Here is a 27,223-nt window from a genome sequence, read left to right on the forward strand (position 1 = left end):
TTTGGGAGGCCGAGGTGGGTGGATCACTTCGCATACCTACGAATCATCTAATTTTTGATGAAACCAGCAATGAGGAAAAGACTCCCTATTCAATAAATGGTGCTGTGATAACTGGTTAGCTATATGCAGAAGAGTGATACTGAACCCCTACCTTATACAACACACAAAATCAACTCAAGATGGATTAAATATTTAAATGTAAAACCCAGAACTATAAAACACTGGAAGATAACTTAGGAGATACCATTCTGAACATAGGACCTGGCAAATATTTCACAACGAAGACACCAAAAGCAATTGCAACAAAAACAAAAATTGGCAAATGGGATCTAATTAAACTAAAGAACTTCTGCAGAGCAAATGAAACTATCAACAGAGTAAACATGCAACCTACAAAATGGGAGAAAATATTTGCAAACTATACATCTGACAGAGGTCTAATACCTAGAATCTATAAGAAACTTAAGCAAATTAATAAGCAAAAAATAACCCCATTAAGAAGCGCGCAAAGGACATACACGTAGCCAAAGAGCATATGAAAAAATGCTCAACATCACTAACCATTAGAGAAATGCAAACCAAAATCAAAATGAGATGACATCTTACACCAGTCAGAATATTATTAAAAAGTCAAAAAATAATAGATGTTGGCGAGGTTGTGGAGAAAAGGGAATGCTTATAGACACTGCTGTGGGAATGTAAATTACTTCAGCCTCTGTGGAAAACAATGTGGCGAGATTCCCCAAAGAACTTAAAATTGAACTATCATTCAATCCAGCAATCTCATTATTGGGTATATATCCAAAGGAATATAAATTGTTCTGCCATAAAGACACACACACGCATATTGTATTAGTCCGTTCTTGCACTGCTATAAAGAAATACCTGAGACTGGGTAGTTCATAAAGAAAAATGGTTTAACTAGCTCCCAGTTCTGTTGTACAGGATGAACAGGTACACAGGAAGAACAAGTTCTTCCTGTGCACGGCTGTACAGGAAGCATAGTGGCTTCTGCTTCTGCAGAGACCTCAGGAAATTTCCAATCATGGTGTAAGGCAAAGGGGGAACAGCTGTCTTGGAAGGCGGAAGCAGGAGCGAGAGAGAGAGAGAGAGAGAGAGAGAGAGGTTAGGGGAGGTGCTACACACTTTTAAATAAACAGATCTCATAAGAACTCACTCATTATCACACAAACAGCACCAAGGGGATGGTGCTAAACCATTCATGAGAAATCCATCCCCATGATCCCATCACTGCCCACTAGGCCCCGCCTCCAAACACTGGGGATTACGATTCAACATGAGATTTGGGCAGGGACACAGACCCAAACCATATCACATATGTTCACTGCAGCACTATTCACAATAGGAAAGACATGGAATCAACCTAAATACTCATCAATGGTACACTAGATAAACAAAATGTGGTACATGTACACCATGGAATACTGTGCAGACATAAAAAAGAATGAGATCATATCCTTTGTGGCAACACAGAGGTGGAGGCCATTATCCTAAGCAAACTAACACAGTAACAGTAAACCAAAGGTTGCATGTTCTCACTTATAAGTGGGAGCTAAACAATGAAAACACTTGGATACTAAGAGGGGAACAAGAGACTCTGGGGCCTACTTGAGGGTGGAAGGTAGGAAGAGGGAGAGAATCAGAAAACACACCCATTGAGTACTAGGCTTATTATCTGGGTGCTGAAATTATTAGTACACCAAACCCCTGTGACATACAGTTTACCTATATAATAAACCTGTGCATGCACCCCTGAACCTAAATGTTGAAAATAAATAGAAATAAAAAATAGAAAATGCTTTGGATAAACTAACAACACATAGGTGCCTGGTGGCAAAATCATGGTCTGAACAGAAGAGAGAGCACCTAACAAGCATGGGAGAAAAAGTCAGGAAAGATTCTTTGGAAATCGAGGAATGAGAAAGGGCAGCTGGGACATGGTGACACCAAGAGAGTAGAATCCCCCAGACTCATCAAGGGTCTCAGCTACGAAGTGATCGTGTCTGCGGCATATGGGCAGAACCACACCTTGGCCTTGATGGAAATGGGCTCCATGTTTGCGTTTGGGGAAAATAAGATGGGACAGCTGGGCCTTGGCAACCAGACAGACGCTGTCCCCAGCCCCGCGCAGATAATGTACAATGGCCAGCCAATTACCAAAATGGCCTGTGGGGCTGAATTCAGTATGATAATGGACTGCAAAGGAAACCTCTATTCCTTTGGGTGCCATGAATATGGTCAGCTGGGACACAACTTGGATGGGAAGTTCATCGCCCGGGCACAGCAGATAGAGTACAACTACAGACTGGTTCCCCGGTGAGTGGCCATCTTTATCGAGACAGATCCTGCTTGTACCAAATGTAGTTGTGTGAAACGTAGCCTGTGGCACTAACCACACGCTGTTCCTGGACTCCCAGAAGTGAGTCTTCTCCTGGGGCTTTGGTAGCTATGGCCAGCTGGGCCATGCAGAACAGAAGGATGAGATGGTCCTCCACCTGGTGAAGCTGTTTGACTTCCCTGGGCATGGGGCATCCCAGATCTATGCTGGTTACACCTGGTCCTTTGCCGTCAGTGAAGTGGGTGGCCTGTATTTCTGGGGGGCCACCAACACCTCCCGTGAATCTACCACGTACCCGAAAGCAGTGCAGGACCTCTGTGGCTACAGAATCCAGAGCCTGGCTTATAGGAAGAGCAGCATCATTGTGGCCACCAACGAGAGAGCACCATCAGCTGGGGCCCATCACCGACCTTCGGGGAACTGGGCTACGGGGACCACAAGCCCAAGTCTTGCACTGCAGCCCAGGAGGTGAAGATTCTGGATGGCATTTTCTCAGAGAAGGTCACCATGGGCTACTCACACTCCTTGGTGATAGCAAGAGACAAAAGTGAGACCAAGAAAGAGAAGATCAAGAAACCCAGAATACAACTGCCGAACCCTCTGAGGCTCCCGGAAACTCCTCCGAGTCTACACCTCTCGTGGCAGCTGTCATTTCCATGTTCACTGGGATGGGAAGTCAAACAAGGAATTTAAAAAAGCAAAAGTTGACCGAAAGTGCATTTTTGTTTAGACTCCATGAGGTTCCGTTTTACAAGTGATCCAATGTTTACCTTTTTTTGTACGCCTTCCAAAGTATGTTTTTTCCCCCTTCATGTCGAATTAAAATACTTGCTCATAGTTGACTTACCCTTCCTAAAAAAAAGGCAGAAACTTTGAGCAATCTAGGTTTTTTTAAGTTTTTTTCTTTCTTCCTCTCCTGAAAACACTCCCCAAAACACCCCTTTCCAGTTATAATCAGCATCGTGATCCAAGCGGATGCTACATAGAAGAGGAATCGCCATTTAATCAGAAAAATGTCCCTTACAGGAACCAGCAGCAGACAGGCAAAGTCTCCGGCCTGCCTCCATCCGAAATCATGCTCGTGTGCTTCAGAAGCATCCGGGTCCTCCTTTCCTGCTTTTTCCTGCAGACTGGCCTAAGCCGATGTCGTTCTGTTTCTCCCCTCGGCTGCCTGTAATCTGCTGTGTCCCCCCTGGAGGGGGACTGGGGGTCTGTGTTTAGCCATTTGTATCTACTCTAGCTGTTAAAGAAGTCCAAATGAAAATCAGGGGATGGTGGAACCATGGGGACTTGGGGGTGGGGCAGAGGTGGGAACATTTGTATCAGCTGAGTCAGCTTCATGGCTCCCTGTGGAGCCAGGGCTGAGCCTTGTCACATGCCCTCATCAATTAGAGATTGATCAGCCAGCAGTCAAGTGGGCATTCTCCAGTCCTTGCAAGAAGGATCAGCCCTTTCCGTACCAGCCTTCGTCGCCTTGTGCTTTGGTCTCCTTTTCTCCCCTGCCTGGATCCTGCCTCGCACGGGCCATCCTGTTGCTGAGGCTCGGGGTAACGTTCTGCTGACCCAGCTCCCTTTAGTCATGTTTGCTTGGCTCTGGTACCAAATAGTTGGGATTACCAGAGTGTCCTTCCTTGCGTGTCAGTACGGATGCTGTGACTGCCACCCACGTCCCCGTCAAGTGCCCGTGCCCAAGCTCGCTGTGCTGAGTGACTTACAAGGTGCCTTTCCTGGAACCCTCCTCTCGCCTGGACCCAAGAGAGGCGACAGCTCTGGCTGGGGCTTGTGGTTTCCAGAGGGTCTGGACTGGTTTGGGTGCTTTAAAATATATATGTTTTTTTAATTCAGTGGTGCTTATGCGGCAGATGAAAATAGAACTTAAATGTGAGACTTAGGTGGATGGGAAAGTTAAATATTGGTCTCTTCAAGTTTTTGTTTTGTTTTGTTTTGTTTTTGCTTTTGCTATTATTACCACGTCACTTTCTCCATGTTAAAATGCCAAAAATGAAAAAATAAAAATAAAAAAAATAAAAAAAATAAAATGCCAAAAATGATCTAGTTGTTGTTATTTCCCTATTTTCCACCCCAGTCACTCCTTACTGTGACTCCTGCCCTGGAGGGCACATAGCAGTGTCTGTCCTGCCAGTCCCAAGGCCCTGTGGGAGGAGACTGGCCTGCATCTCTCCAAGACTTAGTCTGACGCCAGGCACATCTCTTGTTCTGTGTTCTATCAGTAGTCCAGGGGAGAAGCTTCTGCCACTTCAGAGCTTTGCTAAACTAACCTAATTTGTCTAAATCACCCCAAAACCACTATCTCTGACTCATGCTTCCATGCAACAACCTGATCCGTTTTCCTGGACAGGTCTCTTTCCTGGAACACAGCCCAGGCACCTGTGTTCCTGGAATCCTTGAAGTCTCTCCTTTGAGTCGTGGTCACTGAGAGGGTTGAGGATGTAGCACCTGAGGTCCCAGCCTTTGCAGGGGCTGCCCTGGGTGGAGTTGGACTTAGATTTTCTGGCAGCCTCACGTAAACCTGGCAGCCAGCCTCTTCTAGAACCCTAACCAGGGACTGGAGCAGGAAAGGGACCTTCGAAGTGAAGACGGCCTCGAACCGCACCTCCTTTTAGCTTAGATCGAAAAATGAACTTCCTAGTGGGTTAAATCCTTTAAAACAAGGAGCTGGGGAGAAGGGCATCGTGCACTCCTAGAGAAAGGTACTCAGTTGCCCGGCTGGGAACGTGCTTGGCACTGACCCCATGGGCATCTGACTGGTCTTCCACTTCAGGAAAAAAAATTTGAAAGAGGATTAGCATGAAGGGGAATCAAAGAGAAGGTTGTGATTTGGTTGAAGGTGCCTGGTTTAGTGCTGTTAATTGTCTTATTATATATATATACACACACATTTATATTTATATATATATATCTTATTTTATATATATATATTTCTTGGAGTAAACATTTTAAATAAATGACATCATTGTCTAAAAAACAAAAAAATTATAAATCTGTATTATTGGGACACAGTGTATAAAAATATAATTTGTGACAAAAACATAAATAGGGGAGCAGAGCTATACAGGAGCAGAGTTAGTCGATATTAGCTTTATTCACTGTGGTAAAACATACATAAAATATGCCATTTTAAGCCTTTGTAAAGCATACAATTTCAGCATTATGTACATCCAAAATGCTGAGTAACTACACCACTATCCATTTCCAAAACTTTTGCATCATCCCACGCAAAAGCTCTTTACTGGTTAAATAATAATTCCTCATCTTCCTCTCCCATAGACTCTGGTAACTTCTATTCTACTTTCTGTCTCCATGAATTGACACAGATTTTAAGTTAAACTGATATCAATTCCACTGGATTGTTAGAATGTTGGATGTTAACTGTAATCCCCATTGTAACCACAAAGAAAGTATCTGAAGAATATATGCTAAAAAAAATGAGGATGAGTGCGGTAGTTCACGCTTGTAAGCCCAGCACTTTGGGAGGCCAATGCAAGAGGATCACTTGAGGCCAGGAGTTCAAGACCAGCCTGGACAACATAACAAGACCCCATCTTTAAAAAAAACACAAACAAATAAACAAACAAAAACAATAGTTGGGCATGGTGGCAAACACCTGTAGGCCTAGGCACTTAAGAGGCTGAGGCAGGCTTGTGTGAGCCCAGAAGTTTGAGATTACAGTGAACTATGATCATGCCACTGTACTGCAGCCTGGACAACAGAGCACAACCTTGTTGAAAGAGGAGGGGGAGGGAGAAGAGGGGAACAAAAGGGGAGAAGAGGGAAAGGGAGAGGAGCAGAAGGAAAGGAAGAAGAGAGAAAAAGGAAAAGAGAAAAGAAAAAGGAGAAAGAGGAAAGGGGAAAGGAAGAAGGAGAAACGAAAGGAAAGGACGAAAGCAGAAGGGAATCAAATCAGTGAACTACATTAGAAAAATCAACTACATACAAAAGAAGGCAGAAATAGAAGGACTGAGGGACAACAAAAGCTATACAAATAGCAAAAATGGCAAAAGTCCTTCCTTCTCAATAATTACTTTAAATGTAAATGTATTAAACACTCTAATCAAAAGGCAGAGATTGGCAGAATGGATACATAAGCTGTCTACAAGAGAATTACGTTAGATCCAAAGGCACATAGGTTGGAACTGAAAGTATGCAAAATAACTAAAAGAGCTAGGTGGCTATAATAATATGCAGAAAAAAGTAGACTTTAAGTAGAAAATAGTCACAAGAAACAAAAAAGGATGTACGTTAATAAAAGAGTCAATTCATCAAGAAGATATATCAAGTATAAATATACATGCACCGAAAAACAGCTCCAAAGTATAGGAAGCAAACATTCATAAAATAAAAGGGACAAATAGTTCTAAAATAACAGTTCAAGATTTCAATACCCTATTCTCAATAATAAACAGAACAATTTGACAGCAGATTAATAAGAAAACAGAGGACTTGAACAATACTATAAACCAATGAGACTTAACAGACATATGTAGAACATTCTACCATATATTGGGCACAAAACAAGCTTCAATAAATTTAGATGACAGAAATCATAAGTATCTTCTCCAATCACAATGGAATGAAGGCAGAAATCAATGAGAAGGAAAACTGAAAAATTCACAAATATTGTGGAAATTACATACTCAACAACCAATTTATCAAAGAAGAAAACAGGGAAATTAGGATATAACTTGAAATGGATGAAAACAAAAATACAACATACCAAAACTTACAGGACAGAGGGAAAGCAGTGCTCAAGGGGAAATTTATAGCATACATCTTTACATTACATGAAAGATCTCAAACTAATAACCTAAGTTTATACTTTAAAGAACTAGAAAAAGAGTAAACTAAACCCAACGCTGGCAAAAGGAGGGAAATAATAAAGATTATTAGAGTGGAGACAAATGAAGCAGAGAATAGAAAAACAAAAGATAATCAATGAAGTCAAAAGTTGTTTCTTTTAAAAGATCAACAAAATTGACAAGCCCTTAGCAAGACTGACAAAGAAAAAAGATAGCAAATACAAATACCTAAAATAAGAAATAAAAATAGGGACATTACTAATGACTCTACAGAAATAAAAAGGACATAAAGAGCATTATAAACAAATATATGCCAACAAATTGGATAACCTGGATGAAAAGGACTAATTCTTAGAAACACACAAATTACCTAAACTGACTCAAGAATAAATAGAACATTTCAAAAGACTTTAACAAGAGTAATCAAAGTCAGTAATCAAAAACCTCCCAACAAGGAAAAGTCCAGAACCAGATGGCTTCAGTGGTGAATTCTACCAAACATTTAGAGAACAATTAACAAGACTGGGTGCGGTGGCTCACACTTGTAATCCCAGCACTTTAGGAGGCCAAGGCAGGAGGATCACTTGAGGCCAACAATTTGAGACCAGACTGGTCAACATAGCAAGACCCTGTCCCTACTGAAAAATAAAATTAGCCAGGAATGGTAGTGCATGCCTACAGTCACATATACTTGGGAAACTGAGAAAGGAGGACTGCTTGAGCCCAGCCATTGGAGGCTGGAGTGAGCTACGATGTGTAGAATGTGACCTTAATTGGAAATACATAATTATATTCTTTACAGATGTAATTAGTTAAAATGAAGTGGGCCCTAAATGTCATATAATTGGTGTCCTTTGAAGAAGAGGAAAATTTGGATACAGAGACAGACACAGAGGGAAGAATGCCATGTGAAGATGGAGACACACAAAGATGTGGAGCAGCTGGACCTCTCATCTCCAAGATGTGGAGAAACTGGTAAGAATGTAAAATGGTGCAGCTGCTATAGAAAACAGTAAGGCAGTTTCTAAAAATATTTAAAACAAAATTAATCCATGATCCAACACTTTTACTTATGAGTGTGTGTGGGTATATATATTGGCAGGGCACAGTGGCTCATGCCTATAATCCCAATGCTTTGGGAGGCCAAGGCAGGAGGATCACTTGAGGCCAGGAGGTCGAGACCAGCCTGGGCAACAGAGCAAGATCCTCTCTCTACAATTTTTTTTTTTATTAGGTGGGCATGGTGGTGCACATCTGTAGTCCCAGCTACTCAGGAGGCTGAGGCAGGAGGATCACGTGAGCCCAGGAGTTTGAGGTTACAGTGAACTATGATTGTGCCACTGCACTCCAGCCTGGGTGACAGGGCAAGACCTGTCTCCAAATGAAGAAAAAAAAAAAAGAATTGAAAGCAGGGTCTTGAAGAGATATTTGCCCTCTCTTGTTCACAGCATTACTCACAACAGCCAAAAAGTAGAAACAACTCAAGTGTCCATCAACAGATGAATAAATGTGGCCTGTCCATACAATGGACTATTGTTTAGCTTTAAAAAGGAAAGAAATTCTGACACATGCTATAACACAGATAAACCTTGAAGGCATTATATTAAGTGAAATAAGCCAGTTGCAAAAGGACAAATACTGTTATGATTCCACTCATATAAGGTCCCTAGAGTAGTGAAATTCATAGAGACGGAGTAGAATGCAGTAGTTGACAGGACCGAAGATATGGGAAATGGGGAATTTTTGTTTGATGGGTACAGTTTCATGTTGGAATGATGAAAAAGTTCTGGAAAAGGAGAGTGGTGATGGTTGCACAACATTGTGAGTATAATTAAAGCCAATGAATTGTATACTTAAAAATGATTTAAATGGCAAATTTTACTTTATATATATTTTACCACAATAGAAGAACTGAAAAAGAAATCAAGAATCATCAATGGGCAGAAAATTATTAGATGAAAGGCTGGAAACACGATATCCCACACACTAGAAGAGCATCAACACAAAGATTACTTACTAATTTCAAAAAGGAACAGGTACCTGATATAATTTGGGCATTTGTCCCCACCCAAATCTCATGTGGAAATGTAATCCCCAGTGGGACGTGGGGCCTGATGGGAGGTGTTTGGGTCATGGGGCACATCCTTCGTGGCTTGGTGCTGTCCTCACCATAGTGAGCAAGTTTTCACAAGATCTAGTTGTTTAAGTGTGTGGCACCTCCGCAGCCCTTGCTCCTGTTCTCACCATGCGAAATGCCTGCTCCCGCTTTGCCTTCCCACCATAAGTAAAAGCTTCCTGAGGCCTCTCCAAAAGTGAGCCAATGCTAGTGCCATGCTTTCTGTACAGTCTTCAGAACCCTGAGCCCATTAAACCTCTTCTTTATAAATTACCCAGCCTCAGGTATTTCATCACAGTAATGCAAGAACAGACCCTTACCATAGCAAAATGTGGTATAAACCACCTTAACCAAGTAATCAAATTTAATAGTGCCAAGAGTGAGAGTAGCTGCCATCATGTACCTCCTGATGCGATACAGTGAGAAGAGCACAAAGGCACCCAGTATCACCTATTTGACCAAAATATTTAACCTGAACCTCATCATGAGGAAAAGATCAGAGAAATCCAAGTGGTTTTGTAGAGACAGTCTAGCTGGGATCTTCAACGTCAATGTCATAAAAGACTAAATAAGGCCTGGGAAAACTGCTCTACTCAATTAAAGCATGCAAGAGAGACACAGCAACTATAAGAAATGCATGTACTTGACTGAATCTTGGAATTCCAAAAGACCACTACAAAAGACTTGATTGGGACAACAAGGTAAACTGAATGTAGCCTATATGTTAGGTAGAAAGTACAATCATCTTATTGTGGTGAGACAGGAGAATGTTCTTGTTCTTAAGGGGATGAGATGCATACTCAAGTATTTATGGATGAAATTACAATATATCCAAGTAACTCTTACATGACTCAATAACAATACAGGTAGAGTGAGGCCTGGAGAACGCTCTGGCTTTGGAAGGCAGGAAAGGATCTGAGTGAATCATTTCAGAAGAGTAGTAGGGCTAACCACTGGATTACAAGAACACCGCAAATGAACAGGCAATGAGAAATGAGAGCTGCTGGTAGAAGGTGGCAGGGCTGCAGGAGGCCACAGGACTGGACTGGCGAGAACAGGCAGACCTGACCACGCTGATGAACTGAGAGCAAGAGGTAGCGGAGAGTGAGAAAGCACACAGGGCCCACAGATGCGATCCAAAGCAGAGCACAAAAAGTGAAGACTTATTCCAGGAAGGGTATTGACCATTTATTATTTACTGAACATCAGTCAAGGAAATGAGCTTCAATTACAACATAAGTGACGCAGGGTAGACAGAAGGGTGGCTTTCTAAAAGAACGCATTCCGGCACTGAGGTAATGAGAGAGGACACAGGGCGGTCTCAGACACATCCCTCCTACGAGTGACCTGGCAAAGGAAAGTCTTACTGGCTCCATTCGTCCTCCTCCTATAGTTCAAAGACTACACACAGCTTCTTGCTCACCTACAAACTTGAGAGTGGCTAAAAATAGGACAGCAAAGAACTGGCTTAATAGACATTATCTTAAGTTAAAAGAACAAAAGTCAACCGCTTAGTGCGATCCCACATGCATCCCATGAAATCACTTTTACCAAAACATCCATTTTCCCAACTCATCTTCCTCACAAGAAGAAAGCAATCACCCTCCACTGTGTCTACCTTCAGACTGAACAAATGGCCAAAAAGACACAGTGTAACATGCTTTGATTTGCTGTGAGAAATGAGATGTAGTTCAACACCACTGTGATTTGTAATGCCATTTACATAATTAAACATACAGACAAGTGGCATGAGGGGGTGAATATGGTTAATGGAGTTGCAGAAGAGCTAAAAATAGCAGACACAGTTACAGGCTGGAAGGGACGCTGGAGGCGGGACCTACTGATGGGCGCTGATGGCCACAGAAAGATTGTTAATACACCAGAAGCATCTTCTCTATTTAGCTGGGGACTTTTAATCAAGATTTAAAAGCTCCCCACAGACATGGAGCAGCTGGTAGTGGCCTCTTTCACAGATGCAAACTGAAGGTTATCATTGGGCCACAGAGGGCTTGCCCAAGAGTTCATCTGCTACTAAATTCCAGCTCAAAAACTTACCAAAAACCTGCCTTCTACCAAAAGACCTGAGAGTGGGTTCATCCAAACCAGTTTATCATCTGGTAGGGCACTGGATCACATTGAGCCTTCAGATTTGTTTTATTTACACCATACCAGTTTCTTCTTATTCTTCCTCCTCCTCCTCCCTCTTCTTTTTTAAAGTCTGAATTAGTTGCTGACACCCAAAAATTCACATAGATACCCCTGTTGGCAGCTGGGCACCCCTGGGCTCATACTCCCAGAGCTCTGCGGTGCTCAGGTGCTCACCAATCCCTGCTGTGTTTTCTTACAATGCCTTACTCGTTTCTGGGGCCTACTTGTCCAGAAGGTATTAAGTTTACTTCACACCAGTTTTCTTGAAACTGGCTTAGATTTCTAACCTGTACCACCTCATGGTACCTACCTCAAGATACCTATGCAATAAGCAAAAGTGGCATTTCCTATCTTCAGTCTTTGCAAAATGCCTCCTGGCACTAGTTTGAGCTTGCTGAAGAAGTCTGTGTTCACTTTCTCTACTTTCCCAATGATCTATACACCATAAACAAAGCCCTTTACTTTTAAAGTTGTCTTTCCAGAGCAATATTTTCCCTCTTCCTTTTCAGCCCCCTTGCCCCACCACTACCTCATCACTGCTTTAGTGTTGTTAAGGATTTTCCCCTAGACTTCTTCCAGATAGGATGACAAAGTCCCTAAGTACAGGGTCAGTTTCCCTTATCTGAAATGCTTGGGACCAAAGTGTTTCAGACTTTGAATTTTCTGTGATTTCTGAATATTTGCACTAATCTTACGTTGAACATCCCATATCCGAAAACCCAAAATCCAAAATGCTCCAAAGGGCATTTCCTCTGAGTGTCATGTCAGCACTTGCAAAGGTTTGAATTTGGGAGCATTCTAGACAGCAGATTTTTAGATTTGGGGGGCTCAACCCATACAACCTGCGATTTTATCAAGAAAAACAAATACGTGTGTGGTTCAGGCTTTCTTCCCTATGCTAAAAAAGAAAGGAGGAAGAGGTAGAAATCTGTAATACCACCAGTTGATTTACAAGTGCACGAGGACACAGGTGAAAACAAACATACATGACGTGATTCCTGCCTTAATTAACAAGACACAAGTAGATAACCAGACTAAGGTTAACCACTCATACTTACCACTGACCTATTATCTACTTGTTCACTATCTCTCCATCCTTACATTCCATACAACTAGTACACAAGTGCTAAAGGGTAAGAGCTTTGTTCTGCTCTGCTGTATCCCCAATGCCTGGAACACAGCGTGGTGCACAGAATCTTCAATAAATACCTGTTGAATGAACAGGTAAATGAAAGATTTCCCATTTAGTCCTCATGCCCCGTGAGGCTGCTTGATACTACAACTGAGGAAACTGTAGCCACAGAGTATTGGTAATTTGCTCAAGGTTATCCAGGACCATCAGCCTATGGTGTGGGTATGACAGAGTAGGGAGACCTGGATTTATAAAGAGAAGCAATCCTGAAAAACACTGGCGAGCTACACATTCCACTTCCCCCCTGCCTTACAGCATACAGCATGTATATCACAATGGAAAAAGCTCTCCACGGTCCAGCTGGGGTGAGAAACAAGCGGACACCCTCCCTTCAGGAGGCCAGGCTCTCCAGCAGCCTGTGGTTCCCCAGGCAGCTCTATTGGAGACAAAGGAGAAGCATTTTAGTAACATTTATCTTTCTCCTTTTACAAAAACCATTAATTCTCAATAGTGGGTGTATTTTACAGAATCACTCAAGAGGCTTCTGCAATCTCTATTTCTTCTCTCTACCTTCCCCAGCACCAGATTCTAAGCTATGGGTCCAAGGTAGAGGTGGGCAGAGGGGCTGGTAAAGAATCATGACCACAGGCCGGGCGCGATGGCTCAAGCCTGTAATCCCAGCACTTTGGGAGGCCGAGACGGGCAGATCACGAGGTCAGGAGATCGAGACCATCCTGGCTAATCCGATGAAACCCCGTCTCTAAAAAAAAAAAAAAAAAAAAATACAAAAAACTAGCCGGGCAAGGTGGCGGGCGCCTGTAGTCCCAGCTACTCGGGAGGCTGAGGCAGGAGAATGGTGTAAACCCGGGAGGCGGAGCTTGCAGTGAGCTGAGATCCAGCCACTGCACTCCAGCCTGGGCGACAGAGCAAGACTCCGTCTCAAAAAAAAAAAAAGGAATCATGACCATAGTGGGAAACTCTGTCCTGTGTTCCAGCTGCAATGTCCATCAGGCTCTCTAGCACCAGTACCCACAGACAACCAGCTGCTGCAACAGGGATTCTCTCCGAGCCCTGCACAGACCCAGTGTATGGCCCTGGACAGTTTACTAACCTCCCAGAACCTCAAAGTCATCTGCAAAAAGGGGCAACACTACCCCTACCTAAAGAGGCACTGTGAGAATCAAATGAGAAAACCTACACAAAGCACCTGATCCAGGATAGCAGCATAAGGAATGGCTGTGTCTACACACACACACACACACATGCACAGGCGTGCACACACACACATAGATAATAGCGCCACCAACACCTGGGTATTTCACAATAAGAAGGTACAAGCCATGACTTCATTCCCATCTCATAAATTTAATGACCACAAATTTTGATACATTGAGTTTATGAATAAAAGGGGAGCCACTGGTATCTTTTTTTAGACTAACGGAATGTTCCATTTTTTTAAGTCACACAAATATATCTGCATTTAATGAGACAGTTGTGCCTACCTGTCAGGCCTAAATAATCGGGCTGCCAAAAAGAGAACTACAGTGACTGAAATACAGATATATTGCAGACTCTCTGGGGAGCCTGGTGAAACGACAGGATTTCAAGAAACAGTGTGGAAGACACTTCCTCATACCTGCTGTGCTGCAGAGCCTCAGAGATGACCCCCCAGCCAGGGATGTTACCCAGGGCCCCAGGACACATGCCCAGGGACTTGCAGACATGGGCATTCGCTCAGGTTCTTGGACGGGCCACCTAGCCTCACCCTGGGCCTTGGGCTGCCCTATACAGTGACAGGGCTGAGCTAGATGGACATAGAAACCTCAAAAACGCATTCCCAGCTGTTGATCGTTCCTGGTACCTCTCCTCCCAACTGAAGACAAAGATGCTGCCTGCTATCCAGGACAGGTCCTGAGGAAAGTTGTCAACTCTGATTTCTTTGAACCCTTCTCCCTTCTCACATTCTTGTCTGGCATTGCTTATGCCCAATCCATTGTCCTCTGCCCTCGCTAGACCCAGAACACAGCTGGCCTCCTCTTTTCCGGGCCATTGTTCTTCAGGTACTCGAGGAGCTTGGATTCTCTCCACACTCCCCATTTCCCCAGGATTTTAGAATATGACAACTCATTGCCCCCAGCGGGAAGATGCCAGACCCAGGAGACTGGCAGCAGCTGCGCTCTCTCCTTGTGGCCACTGCCCTTCCTGCCCATCAGCTTCTTAGCCTGAAGACGTTCTGAGGGACAGCCTCCAAAGGCCAAAGCACCAAAGGTGCCTACCATTTCATCTCCAGGGCTCCTAAACAGGTCCTGCTAGAAAAGGTGGCAAGTGGATTCGATAGGGGCTAAAAGCAAAATTCATCTGGAGGGACATGATCCCTAAGGAGAGAGACATCAGGGTTCCTAGCAGCAGTTACACTGGCAAAAATCAATCTCCCCTGAAAACCAGTTAGGAGGAGCACACCGGATTTTCACTTCGGAAGCTGAGCTGTTAGACACAGCCTGCTTTGGAGAGGAAAAGAAAGAATGTTCCTGGACAGGCTCGCCTCCTTACCCCAGCTTGCTCCTCTGCCAACAGCTGGTACCTTAGAAAGAGCTCAGCCACAAGGGGTGCCACTGGGTGTTCTGGCACAGATGTCCACAAGGAGATTTGCATGATCCCAAAGGGCTGAGTACATGGCTTAGGGGCTGAAGGGCAGCATGTGCTGACACAGCCAGCTGCTGGCACCATCTCCTGGAGGGAATGATTGCTTTCTAGGACCTATGGTAGGTGAAGCACTGAGCTAGGCACTTTGAAGATATGTATACTCGGTCCTTGCAACAACCCTGTGAAGTCAATATTGCTGTCCCTGTATTACAGATGTGGAAAGTGATGCCCAGAGACACTTAACCAAGGTCATACAACTTGTTTCAGTAACACAGATGAGATTCTTTTAACCTTTTCTATTACCTGCTACTTCCTCTCAAGGCAGTTCAGACTGTGATCCAAAGAACTGTAGCTCTAACTGCTATGACTATTTTATGGACTAATGTGGACAAACCAGAGATTACAGATCGGGGTCACAAGGATGTCAGTGCTGTTGGGACTCTAAGGAAGCATGTGAATATTCTAACAGGATCCCCCGCCTCCACATGTAATTTATACATCACCTTCCCAATAAACACTCAAGCCTGGCAATCCCTTTCCTCTCCACCCCTCTCAGGGAAAGCAGGTACTACTGAGCTTCTCCAGGCCACGTGTTGGTACCTCTCAGGTGGTACCACTTCAAACAAGGCTCAGCATATGCCCACCACAGCCCTCGGTGCCCACTGCCACCCAGACTCTTCCTGGAGCATTGCAGCCCACAGAGCAGGAAGAACGAAGCCCATGGGCCCTCTCTTCACCCACTGCTGCAGAAAGGCAGGCCACGAAGCCCTGGGCAATGCGCCTGTACACCAGAGAGAGAGACGGGGGCAAGGACAGATGAAGAGAAGGCAAGAACAGAGGCAGGACACTGATCTTTATCTGGGAAGAGAATGCTAGCCAAGGTCCCAATAAGGTTGAGACAAACTCTCTGTTGATGCCAGTTCTACAGAGGCCCCATCCAATGTTTACAGAGAACTCCACCCCAAGGCCGGTTTACAAGCTGGAGCTATGGCAGGCATGCAGGCGGGCTGCAGCATGCTCCTGGAATGTCTTTGGAATGATCTGCACTCAGCTATGAGTGCCTCAGTGCCCCTCCTCCTCAACCTCCAGGTGGGCAAAAGGACTGCACAGCTCCTGCTGACGGACCTTGGCTTCTTCACAGAAACAAGCAAGCATGGCCATATACAGATGCCAACTTGAGGTTCCTTCATGCAACGGCTGCTTGCCATGGGAAGTCCAAGTCATTGCTATGTTAGCTGTTTGCTCCACGTCCCTCCCCTGGGCCCTGAAAAAATCCCCTTGGCTGCCAAAATCGTGTGACAGTCCATCCGCCCACAAGAAAGTCAGAATCTGCTTGTTTTGCAAAAAGCAGCCAAGGAAAAGGCACTTGAAGGGTGCCACCAGCTACCAAGAGAAGGCCTAATGCAAGGAATCCTCCTATCCCCCACCCCTCTGCCAGCTGGGGAAGCAGTCCACACAGTTCTTAATTTGGCCTTAACCTCGGGTACCTGGCAATGACAATGTGACTTACAAGGTCTAGGAACAAAGTAGCTGGGGTTGAGGAGTCAATGCCCTAGCCCAGCCCATCATAAAACCCCAACATTTCTCCTTCCTCATCTAATCCCAACTGCTCCTTCTCCACATTTTCTGGATCCAAACCAAGCCATCAGTAACTTTCTGGATGAGGAGGAGAACAGGGTGAGAGAAAAGGGAGCCCTTCTCAGCAAGCCACACTAAAGGGGCGGGGAGAATGGGATGCTAAATCCCCACAGGGCAGTACAAAGCTGGTGATCTGCACCTGCCTCCCGAGGGTAGCCACAACAAAGAGAGGTCAGATAACACCAAAAAGCCAGGTCTCCTAACAAAAAGAGGACAGGAGATGAAAGACCAGGCCTTGGGTAGAGGGCCTTTCAGCCTCCTCAGCTAGATTTAATCAGTCTCAAAGTTACCAGGTTACAGGCCCTCAGAGGATGACATTGGGGGAAGGAGCCTTCTCCCCACCCTGCCCAAGACCTTCTCCCAGCACGCCTGTCCTTCCAGTCAACGAGTGGCCCAGGCCTGCCACCTAGTGGGCTCTGCTCACACATAACAGGAAGAGACTGGATCCCAGAAGAGAGGCTGCTGTGACCAGAGTCCTGCCAACAGTTCCAGGACTTCATTCACAAGACACAGTGGGGTTCTCTCAGGCTGTGGCAATAACCAAAACTACCGGAGAAAACCATTTCCCGGGGACCAGTGACAAATGAAAAATAGGAAGGAGTCAGTTGCATTCTCAGAGGCTAGCCTTCTTCCCCACCTTTTCTAAGCCCAAACAGCTCCTGCACCCAGAGCCTGTCCCCAGTGAAGCACAGGAAATGCATGGGACAGGAATGCCAATTCCGAAATGCTAGTCCTAGAGTGCCCCTACTCACACACACAGGTTCTAAGCTCTGGCCTCACCCTAAGACTCTGGCCTAAAAGCTGTGATTTTTACATGGCCATTAGATAAGTGAATTTTACTATGCATGAGGCCATGTCCCGGAGGTGGACAGGGTACAGGGCCTTGGAGGGGCGTAACTGGTAAACCTCAGAGGGCAGTACAGGCACATTCCATGTGCTGTGCACCTGGTGCTGCTCTAAGCTTGTCTCCTATCTCAAGAAGTCTTACGACTATCCAGGGAGGAGACAGGATCACCAGCAGGGACCACAGAGGATTCAGTGCCCTCCTCAGGAAGCACAACTGGGAAGCAGGATTTGACCCCAGGCAACCCGGCTCCTGAATTCACACCATACCGCAGCCTCCAATCCTAGCCGCTAGACATAACAGAAGAAGAATAAAAAAAAAACTCACACTCTCGTGCTCGCTTCGGCAGCACATATACTAAAACTCACACTCTAAAACCCTAAAAACCCAGGTCTGCTCTGGCCAGAGGGCCCCAGCAAAGGAGCAGAATCTGGCTACCCTAGGGGAGCAGACAAAAATCAAGTTAGGGCAATGGAGGCATCAATTTTTTTTTTTTTTTTTTTGAGACAGGGTCACTCAGGCTAGAGTGCAGTGACATGATCTTGGCTCACTGCAACCTCGACCTCCAAGGCTCAAGCAATTCTCATGCCTCAGCTTCCCCAGTAGCAGGGACCACAGGTGTGCACCATCACGCCTGGCTAATTTTTGTAATTTTTGTAGAGACACGGTTTTGCCATGTTGCCCAGGCTGGTCTCGAACTTGTGGCCTCAAGCAATCAGCCTACCTCTGCCTCCCAAAGTGCTGGAATTACAGGCATGAGCTACCACACACGGTGGCAAATTCTTAGTGAGGAAAAGAAGTGCGACCAGAGGCCCAGAGAAAAAAAAAAAAAAAACAGTCCCCCAGATGCCCTGCAAGGCCTGGACACAAAAGAAAAACACACATTCCTTTTCAGCCCTACCAGTGGGGACTCCAGGGAAAACCAGAGGGCAAGAAAGATGAGAAGCCTTAGACCACTGCTCCTCTCTCCCCTACCCTTCCAGAGCCTCAAGAGGTCAAGACGGCTATGCTGGGGTCAGCACAGGGCACCAACTGCCCTTGCTCAGCTGTGCCTTCTTGTGGAAACAGCAAAGGCAGGGCCCATAGCCATAATGTCAGTCCCTGGAGGAACTTCATCGATTCCTCATTAGCATGGGAGAACTGCCTGCCCACCTGTTAGAAAAACTTTCCATTTATGGTGACAGATGGGGCAGTGTTAATGGGCTGGCTTTAACTGGGAAACAAGGAAGTCCAGGCTCATTGCAAAAGGAATTAGCATTAAAGCTAGGTGGGTCTGTTCATTTACAGGGAGGTTTGGGAGAAAGCTCTGGGAACTTGCCTCTCATGCCAGGGGTGTCGAGGCACTCAAGACTCAGGCCCAGAGGCAGCCATGCCTAGCCAGGGCCAGCCCCTAGCAGAGTCTCTAGCACCAAAGGCCACATGGCTCAACCTCCATCTCAGTCCTCATCCTGAAGCAACTCCCAGGAGGGAGTCGCCAACTCTGGAGCACTTCTCTCCAATTCTGTCTGATCTGGTGGAAAACACTGTCCCTCTCTGAGGTCTGGCCAGGGCCATACTTTGGACAGCCAGCCAGGGGAAGAGCTGTGTGCTTTGCCGCGGGTGGCATCTTGACAGATCATCTTCCAAACAGAGACACACACATCTGGGGTCTCGGCGGAAGCCCTGAGGTCAGCTGCCTGGAAGGCCAGGTGAGTACAAGGAGAAAATAGTCAAAGACAACTCTGTGGGATATTCCCTGCTTGTTCCTCAGAAACAACCCCCATGAATGTCTGGGCAGAATTAACAGCATTGTGCCTTCTCGAGGACCTCTCCACTGCTAAATATGGAGAATTGAGCAGCTATCCCAATTGTTCAATGTTTTGTAAATGATTCAAGCCCAGGTATGGAGAGAAGACAGGTTCTGTACTGGACGTCCTCAGTTTGAGGTCCCTGAAGGCACCAGGAGAGGTGTGGCCAACCAGCATCTAGAGAACAGAAGCCCTGAACAGACATCGGGCCAAGGTGGATGTGGGAGTTTTCAAGAGGTAACGAAGAGGCAACAAACAACAGTGGTGGATTTCCAATTGTCCCCCCATAGCCATTCTTTCCTCCTCCTTTGGTATGGAGCTTTGGCTGGGCATCCAGCTACACTGTCTAGACATTTCCTAAACAACCTGTCACTAGCAGTGGTCATGTGACTATCTTCTAGCCAACAAGATATGTCCAGAAATGATGGAGCCCAGTTCCATCATTGGCAAATGGAGCAAAGTGGTTGCTCCATTTCTCTCCAGTTCTGGTCTTGCCCATAAAAGAGCCAAATGGGTATGCACTCACATGGCCCATGTCCCCTTCACACTGTTCAGGAACTGGAGAGAAATGGAGCAACCACTTTGCATCCAAGGCTGCTGAGGCTGGCAGAGCTCCCACTAGCCTTGGACTACCTTTAGACAGTTCCATGAAAAAGAAACAAGTCTTTCTTATGTATGCCACTGTATCTGGGGGCCTCTCTGCTACAGCAGCTCAATCTAGACCATAACTGATTGAAGGACCCAGAGGTAGGGAAGCCAGAGAGGAGTCTAGGCGTCTCCTTATCAAAAAAGGGCATCTGGCTCAGGCCAGAAACCCGAGTCATTCTCTACACTTCCTTCTTCCTCACCCCACAGGCCCCATCCTCACCAAATGCATCAATTCTGTCTACACATAATTCTTCCCCCAGACACTGTCACTGTCCTTTGTCTGGGTCACCATGATCTCTCTGAAGGGCTCTTGGAATCCTGTTGATTTCCCTGCCTCTGCTCTTGCCCACTCTGCCATCTTCCCCAGAACTTCTATGAAAACCTTTCACATACTCCCCGCTGCTTCTCAAACCCAGTTTCTGTAAGTGCCCATGAGTCCCCGCCCACTGTTCACACCCTTCTTGCTGGCAGCTGCTTTCACTCACTGAGCTCCCCACCACCCAGTCCGGGGCGCACTCCCCACAAACTGCAGAGCTCCTCCTCCTCACTCTGTCTCCTTCCCACTTACACTCTAGGTCGCAGCTCAAATGTCCGCTCCACAGAGAAGCATTAGCTGACCTCAATCTAAATTAAGGCACCACTATCACTCTCTCTCTACAGCAGTACGCTTATTTCAGCTGGTAATAGTTACTTGTTTGGTATCTGTTTCTCCAACTGGAGCAGGGGCTTTGGCAGGGTCAGGATCGGGTCACTTCTGGATGGCCAGTCCAGACCAGGCCACAGCCCTGCTCAGGGAACATGTGTTGAACGGACAGATGGAGCATGCAGAAAGGGGGCAGGAGAGCTAAGGCACAGAGGCTCACACAAGGGACATTTAAAGGAAGAGTAGCTGCTTGGTGATAAATACCCCTTGAAGGAAATGTGAAGAAGGAAAGTTATCAGATTTGTTGGAAAGAAGATCACGGTAATTTCTTTTCTTTTCTTTTCTTTTTTTTTTTTTTTTTTTTGAGATGGAGTCTTGCGCTGTCATCCAGACAAGAGTGCAGTGGCACAATCTCGGCTCACTGCAACCTCCACCTCCCAGGTTCAAGCAAGTCTCCTGCCTCAGCCTCCCAAGTAGCTGAGATTACAGGTGCATACCACCATGCCCGGCTAATTTTTGTATTTTTAGTAGAGATGGGGTTTCACTGTGTTGCCCAGGCTGGTCTCAAATTCCTGACCTCAGATGATCCATCCGCCTCGGCTTCCCAAAGTGCTGGGATTACAGGTGTGAGCCACCGCACCCAGCCAATCACGGTAATTTCTGAGATCACACAAAATTGTAATAAGTTTGAGAATAAAGATTATGACTTTACCACTATGATTCCAAGACACTCTATGGCAAGGAAAAGGAAGAGCCAGGAGACAACCAGAGTGGCTGCTTGGGAAAGGGCTATTGGTTTTAGACAAGGAGATCTGAGCAGAAAGTGGGGAAGTAACAGAGCACTCTCTAAGAGGAGGGGAAGAGCTAGATCCAGGATCCAGGTCACTGGCAGAGAGGCCCCTTTTAGGAGGAGAGGAAGCAAGGAGGAGAGGGCGGTGAGGCCAGGACGGAGAGAACTCACAAGTGGATGTGGGGAGGGCACAGGAGGGTGCTGCTGGAACACAGCAAGAGGAAGGCAGCAGCAGAGAGGGTAATGCCCAGGAGGTCAGAGAGCACGAACTGCACGAGAACCCATTCATCCAGCCTCTAGCGGCCCCCAGGAGCCCAGGCCCGGATGCAGAGAAACCAGCTGGTGGGGTTTACCCAAGGCTATAATCCAGCAACGTGGGCATGGAGGAATGCCATGGAAATGAAGGGAAGGAAGGTGCTGGCTATATCTAGCTGTCAGTACTGACCCTGAGGGCAGGGAGACGTGTCAGGCCACGAGACCTGATGGGCCTTGAGAATTGAGTCATGATGAAATCCAAGACGATGGTAAAGCAGATTTCTGATATACGAAGTGCTATCAGAAAGAAAATGCCAATTGGAATAAGGTTAAAGACCAGCCTTACTAGTAGGAAGACTGAGAAGCGTGATCCAGAAGCCAGTGGCCATGAATGCTTTTCACCTTTAGCCTCACTAAGAAAATGTTTAGGTATAATTTCTGTTGTGAGCCTACTGCAGTCTAGACATTCTCCTAGGCACTTAATTTTATCTCACTGAAACCCCATACTAATCTTATGAATTGCATTATCATCTCACTTTACAGCTGGGAAAACTGAACGTGTATGGAGATATCCCAGAGAAGCAGCAGAAATGAGCTGCAAATACAAGTCTCTCTTATGATAACTACAAAGTCACACACGACTACAAAGACCACACCAAGACCCAGATCATTCGAGTAAAGATCTTTTCCTGGGCTTTGGACCTCAGCTAGAGAAACTGAGGCATCACCAGCAGCTCCTGAGAGAGAGAAAGGAGATGAGATGATGGGAAAAACAAAAACAGCTCCAAAAGCTTAGGCTGTCTCGGAAGAGAAGCAGCCAGTGATCCCAAAAGCCCTGTACACAGCCATGAAAGCTGAGACCAGGGCAAAAAACCCGGGGCCAGACAACTTAGGCTGAGGAGAGGCTCCCCCAGTACTCCCGGGCCACCTTGCGGCCCCACAGCACCCAGACCAACCATGCAGCTGCCTGTGCAGCCACAGATTAAATAAAATGTCCTGAAGCGGCCAAGCCCACTCCTCCAGAGTGAAGATTAAGGAAGCACTGCGAACAATCAAGAAGGGGAAAGGAAAAAAAAAGAAAACCTGCCACATGCCAGGCTGCCGGGAGTTAACAGCCCTACTCATTTCTCATCAAAAACCTCTTTGGAAGAGGTTAAGCACACGATAGGCTATCGAAAGTACCCGCCTCCCAGCTGCTTGAAATTCCACACATGTGACATGGCGGTGTATTTCTATTAATGTCCAGTGTGTGTCAGCATGAAGATAAGGTGCCGACATCGTGTCCGACCAGTCAGCTAGAGAATGGGCCCCGTGTTCAACATTGTCTGACACCTGGGAGCCTCAAGAACAGAGGCTCTTGGGCGGATCCTGCGCTGGATGCACTCGCACACCAAGCGCCAGTGCTGCCAGGGGAGGTGTAGAAAAGGAGCAGGCCCGAGGCAGGGCAGGGCTGCCAGGCCTCTTGGGAACCATTACACACAAGGGAAAAAAAGCACCAGAGGCTGTGTGTGTTAGGGAAGGCACTCAATCAACTGGGGAAGAGGAAAGAGAGCAGGAAGTCAGCATCAAGAAAAGGAAAGTCATGACTTTCCCAGCAAGGCTGCCCAGGCCGTGCCCGCTGTGCGAGGCTGATGTGCAGGTGCTCCCTTCCCTGTGGGCATGGGCGCAGGGGCAAAGGCTCTCAGTAGAAGCCCTTCCACAAAGACTGTCACCCCCAGTGTGTCTAGTCCCAGCGGCCTCAGAGCTTTGTTACTTGATGTGTGTCATGAAAAAGGCTTTGCCACACACCTCTAACTCTCCTCAGCAATACCCCTTAGCCACCCTGCCCAGCCACCCAAGTCATAGCCAAGAAGAGAGTACCAGAATCCTCCAGAGAAGCCTTGCCAAGATTTGATAAGGAAGGAGGAGACACCACCAAGTGTAGGGGGTGGGAAGTGCCTTGACTCTGCTAAGAACACACCCAAGTGGGCAGGGAGCCAAGCACTCAGGGCTCCCTACCCACTCACCCTCACAAGCTCAAGGTCAGCGAAACAAGCCAGTCCTGGCATCAGCAAGAATGCAAGCCCAGAGACAGCAGCCCTGAATGGCTGTATCTCCTCTCTAGGCACAAATTAACCTTGGGAGTTAGGAAAGAACAACTAGCGGGATCTGGAAGGTCTGTTTTAGAATTAAGGCTACCTGGCGGGGAGGGGTGTACTCAGGGGCCTCTGAAGCCTGAAGCCAGCCAAGGTGGAGGGTTAGAACATTAGCAACCCGGTAACAGCCAGCGATCCTGCACTCGAAAGCACTCTGTTCGCTATCCCTTCTTTGCCACGGTGGAAAATCACTACCCACTTCTATCGTTTAGACTCTATTAGTCACCTGTGCAGCTCCTCTCCTAGTGCATTCTGGGGGAGTTTGGCATAACAGAAAGAAAAGAATGTATTGACCACCTTCCATGTGCCAGACCATGTGCTGAAGGCTTTGCTCACATATTACGAAAGCATGCTAACAACTCTAGGAGAGGTGTGCCATTTGACATGTGAGGAAACTGAGACTTGGTTAAATAATGAGTCCAGGGTCACAGAGACAGCACCTGGGGGATCTGAGCCCAGGTGTAACAGAGTCCAGACGCTGGGCTCCTTCTAAGCCACGAGGTTACAGAAAGTGCTCTCACCACCTGACCAGCATTCAGTCCCTCTTCCCTCTTCTTAAATAACATAATCCTGATTTTGTTTGGGGCAGTCACATGTCCAGGTAACACTGCTCACTATCCCAGCCCTCCTTTTGTAGCTAGAGGTGGCCCTGCAACACAGTTCTGCCAATGAGAATTCCCAGGGAATTCTCCCACACCCACATAAAATAATAAAACCTCACTAGAACAAGACTCTCAGCCCTTCCTTCTCTTCTTGCCTGGAAAACTGATGTGATGGTTGAAGGCACAGCAGCCCTCTGCCACCATGAGGAGAGCTGCACTGAGGACAGCCAGTCAAAAAGACAGGAGGTCCCAGCCTGGCCAACATGGTGAAACCCTGCCTCTACTAAAAAGATAAAAATTAGCTGGGTGTGGGGGCACACGCCTGTAGTCCCAGCTACTGGGGAGGCTGAGGCAGGAGAATCGCTTGGACCCAGGAGGCGGAGGTTGCAGTGAGCTGAGATTGCACCACTGCACTCCAGCCTGGGTGTCAGAGTGAGACTCCGTCTTGGGGGGGATAAAAAAGGACAGGAGGTGACTGGATCCCTCTGAGGCATGAAGCTACCATAACCACCTGAGATGGCTGCCCCTGGTATCTTGTTCATGGGAAGAATACACTTCCACTTTAAGCCACTGCCAACTGGGCTTCCATCACTCATAGCCAAAGCTCCTCCTAGCTGGTGCATGTACTGGTCTACCCAACAGCACTCAGCTCACAGCCAACACACAGGAGATAGGGTCCCGGCTCACCCACCGAGTAGACAAAAGGTAAGGGAAATAATCTGGGACTTTTCACCTGCAAACACTTGTTGATGTTTCTCAGCCAAATAACCCTTTTCGATTCTATACCTTGCTAGTAGCCAGCGATGGCATCTCCCCAAGAAGGCAAACACAATCTGCTTCATTGACAAATTGAAAACATTTTTCCACAAAAAGGAAAAAGCAGAATAGTAGCTCCCCAAAAACCATGTGAATAAATTGCATAAATAGACTTAAAATAACTAAGACCCTCCCCTCTCCCCAGCCCTGCTGGCGTCCTAGAGGCGTGCATAGAAGTGGGAAGGCACCAGCCCAATTTCACTCTGGCAGGAGAGAAAAGGAAAATATACTGCTGTCAGGTTGTCCTAGGGCTGTAAGGGCTGCCCCACTTGATCCACACACAGAAGAGTGGCAGGGCTGGTGGGCACTGACCTGAAGGAAGAGGAGCGGGTATAGAGCAAGCAGAAGGGGTGATGATGCTTCCTCTGACTGCCTATGCCCTCACTGCCAGTGCACATCATCTGACGCAAGTCAGGAGGGATGGCACCAATCCAATCAGGTTTCACACATGACCACGTAAGAACTCTGTTCAAAACAAGAAACTCCAAAACTCTCAGACTGGCCTGGGCTTCTCTCAAGAACAAAGTAGGAAGTCAGGAAGGGTGTCACTTGCTGCTCTGATGCCACTCCCAGATGGCTCAGATCACCCCTCCAGTTGGTGCAATTTTCAAGGAAGCCTGCTGCTCTGTTCCCTTGGGCTCCAGTGGGCACTCAGAGGCCAAGGAGCCTAGCTGAGGTCGGCAGCCTGGACCCTCAAGAGGCTGAAGAGAAAGCACTTCTGCGCAGTTCTCTCCAGCCCCTAGCCCCAGCTGTCAGCCTCTTTAGCTCATCCCGGGTGCTAACAGACATTTTCAGAGACATGTGATCTGCTAATTAGAAGCAGTGACACCAGGAATGGAACCGCAATCAGCCATTTGCCTAACAAAGTTAGCAGCTAATGAGGATGTCCAGCTTCTGTCAGCACATAGCAGAGGTCGCCTGAGCCAGGCACCATAGCCAGAGAAAAGAAAAGTGAAGGCATCTGCAGACCTGTGATTTGGTGATGGGGGAGGCTCCACAAAATCCAAATAAGCCCAGGTTGCAAAACCCACATGTCCTTCCAGCTTCTTAAACAAAGAGTACACATGCACATCTCCTACTACTCAAAAAATGTTGGGCTCCCCCTTCCTACAGCAGGGCCATTCTAGAACAGTGAGATTCTGAAATCCCAACACTTGAATCTGAGCAGTCCACAGAGCAACAGCTTTCTTTAAAGAGGAGGAGTCCACAAGCTCCCCACAGGGTTCAAAACAGCTGAAGACTGCCTTTCACCTTCTCCTTGCTCAATGACACCACACAGGCCGGCCTGTCCTGATGAACACCCTCCCCCAGACACCTCTCCACCCAACCCCACATCTTCCCCGTCGTCCTTCTCCCCACTACCAGGGTGACCACCACCTATCTGGTGGTTAAAAATGTATGAAACAGTTAAGGAAAAAACAGGATTTCTTCCACCCTAAGTATCTTAGTCCATTTTCTCTTGCTTATAACAGAGTATCTGAAACTGGGTAATTGATAAAGAAAAAGAATTTATTTCTCATAGTTCTAGAGGCTGACAAGTCCAAGGTCATGGGGCTATACCTGGTGGGAACCTTCTTGCTAGCTGGGACTATCTGAGAAGTCCCGAGGTGATGCATGGCATCATGTGGCGAGGGGGCTGAGTGTGCTCTCTCAGGTCTCCCTTCCTCTTCCTACAAAGCTGCCAGTCCTGCTCCCATGGTAATTCCTTAATCCATCAACTCGTGAATCCACAACTGGATTCAATCCATTCATCATGGCAGAGCCCTCATGACCCAGTAACCTCTCGATACTGCCACATTGGGGATTAAATTTCAACATGAGTTTTGAAGAGGACAAATATTCAAATCATA

At 46.6% G+C, this 27,223-nt stretch overlaps 1 protein-coding gene and 1 pseudogene across 5 annotated transcripts in view; one reads left to right on the forward strand and one right to left on the reverse strand.

The window, feature by feature from the left end:
• CHCHD6 (coiled-coil-helix-coiled-coil-helix domain containing 6) overlaps positions 1–27,223 on the reverse strand; it is a 238,033-nt gene that overhangs the window by 172,302 nt on the left and 38,508 nt on the right. The window lies entirely within an intron of this gene.
• LOC126947768 (protein RCC2-like) lies at positions 947–2,963 on the forward strand (annotated as a pseudogene).

This window comes from Macaca thibetana, chromosome 2 (assembly GCF_024542745.1).
Source record: "Macaca thibetana thibetana isolate TM-01 chromosome 2, ASM2454274v1, whole genome shotgun sequence".
Classification (NCBI taxonomy): Eukaryota; Metazoa; Chordata; class Mammalia; order Primates; family Cercopithecidae; genus Macaca; species Macaca thibetana.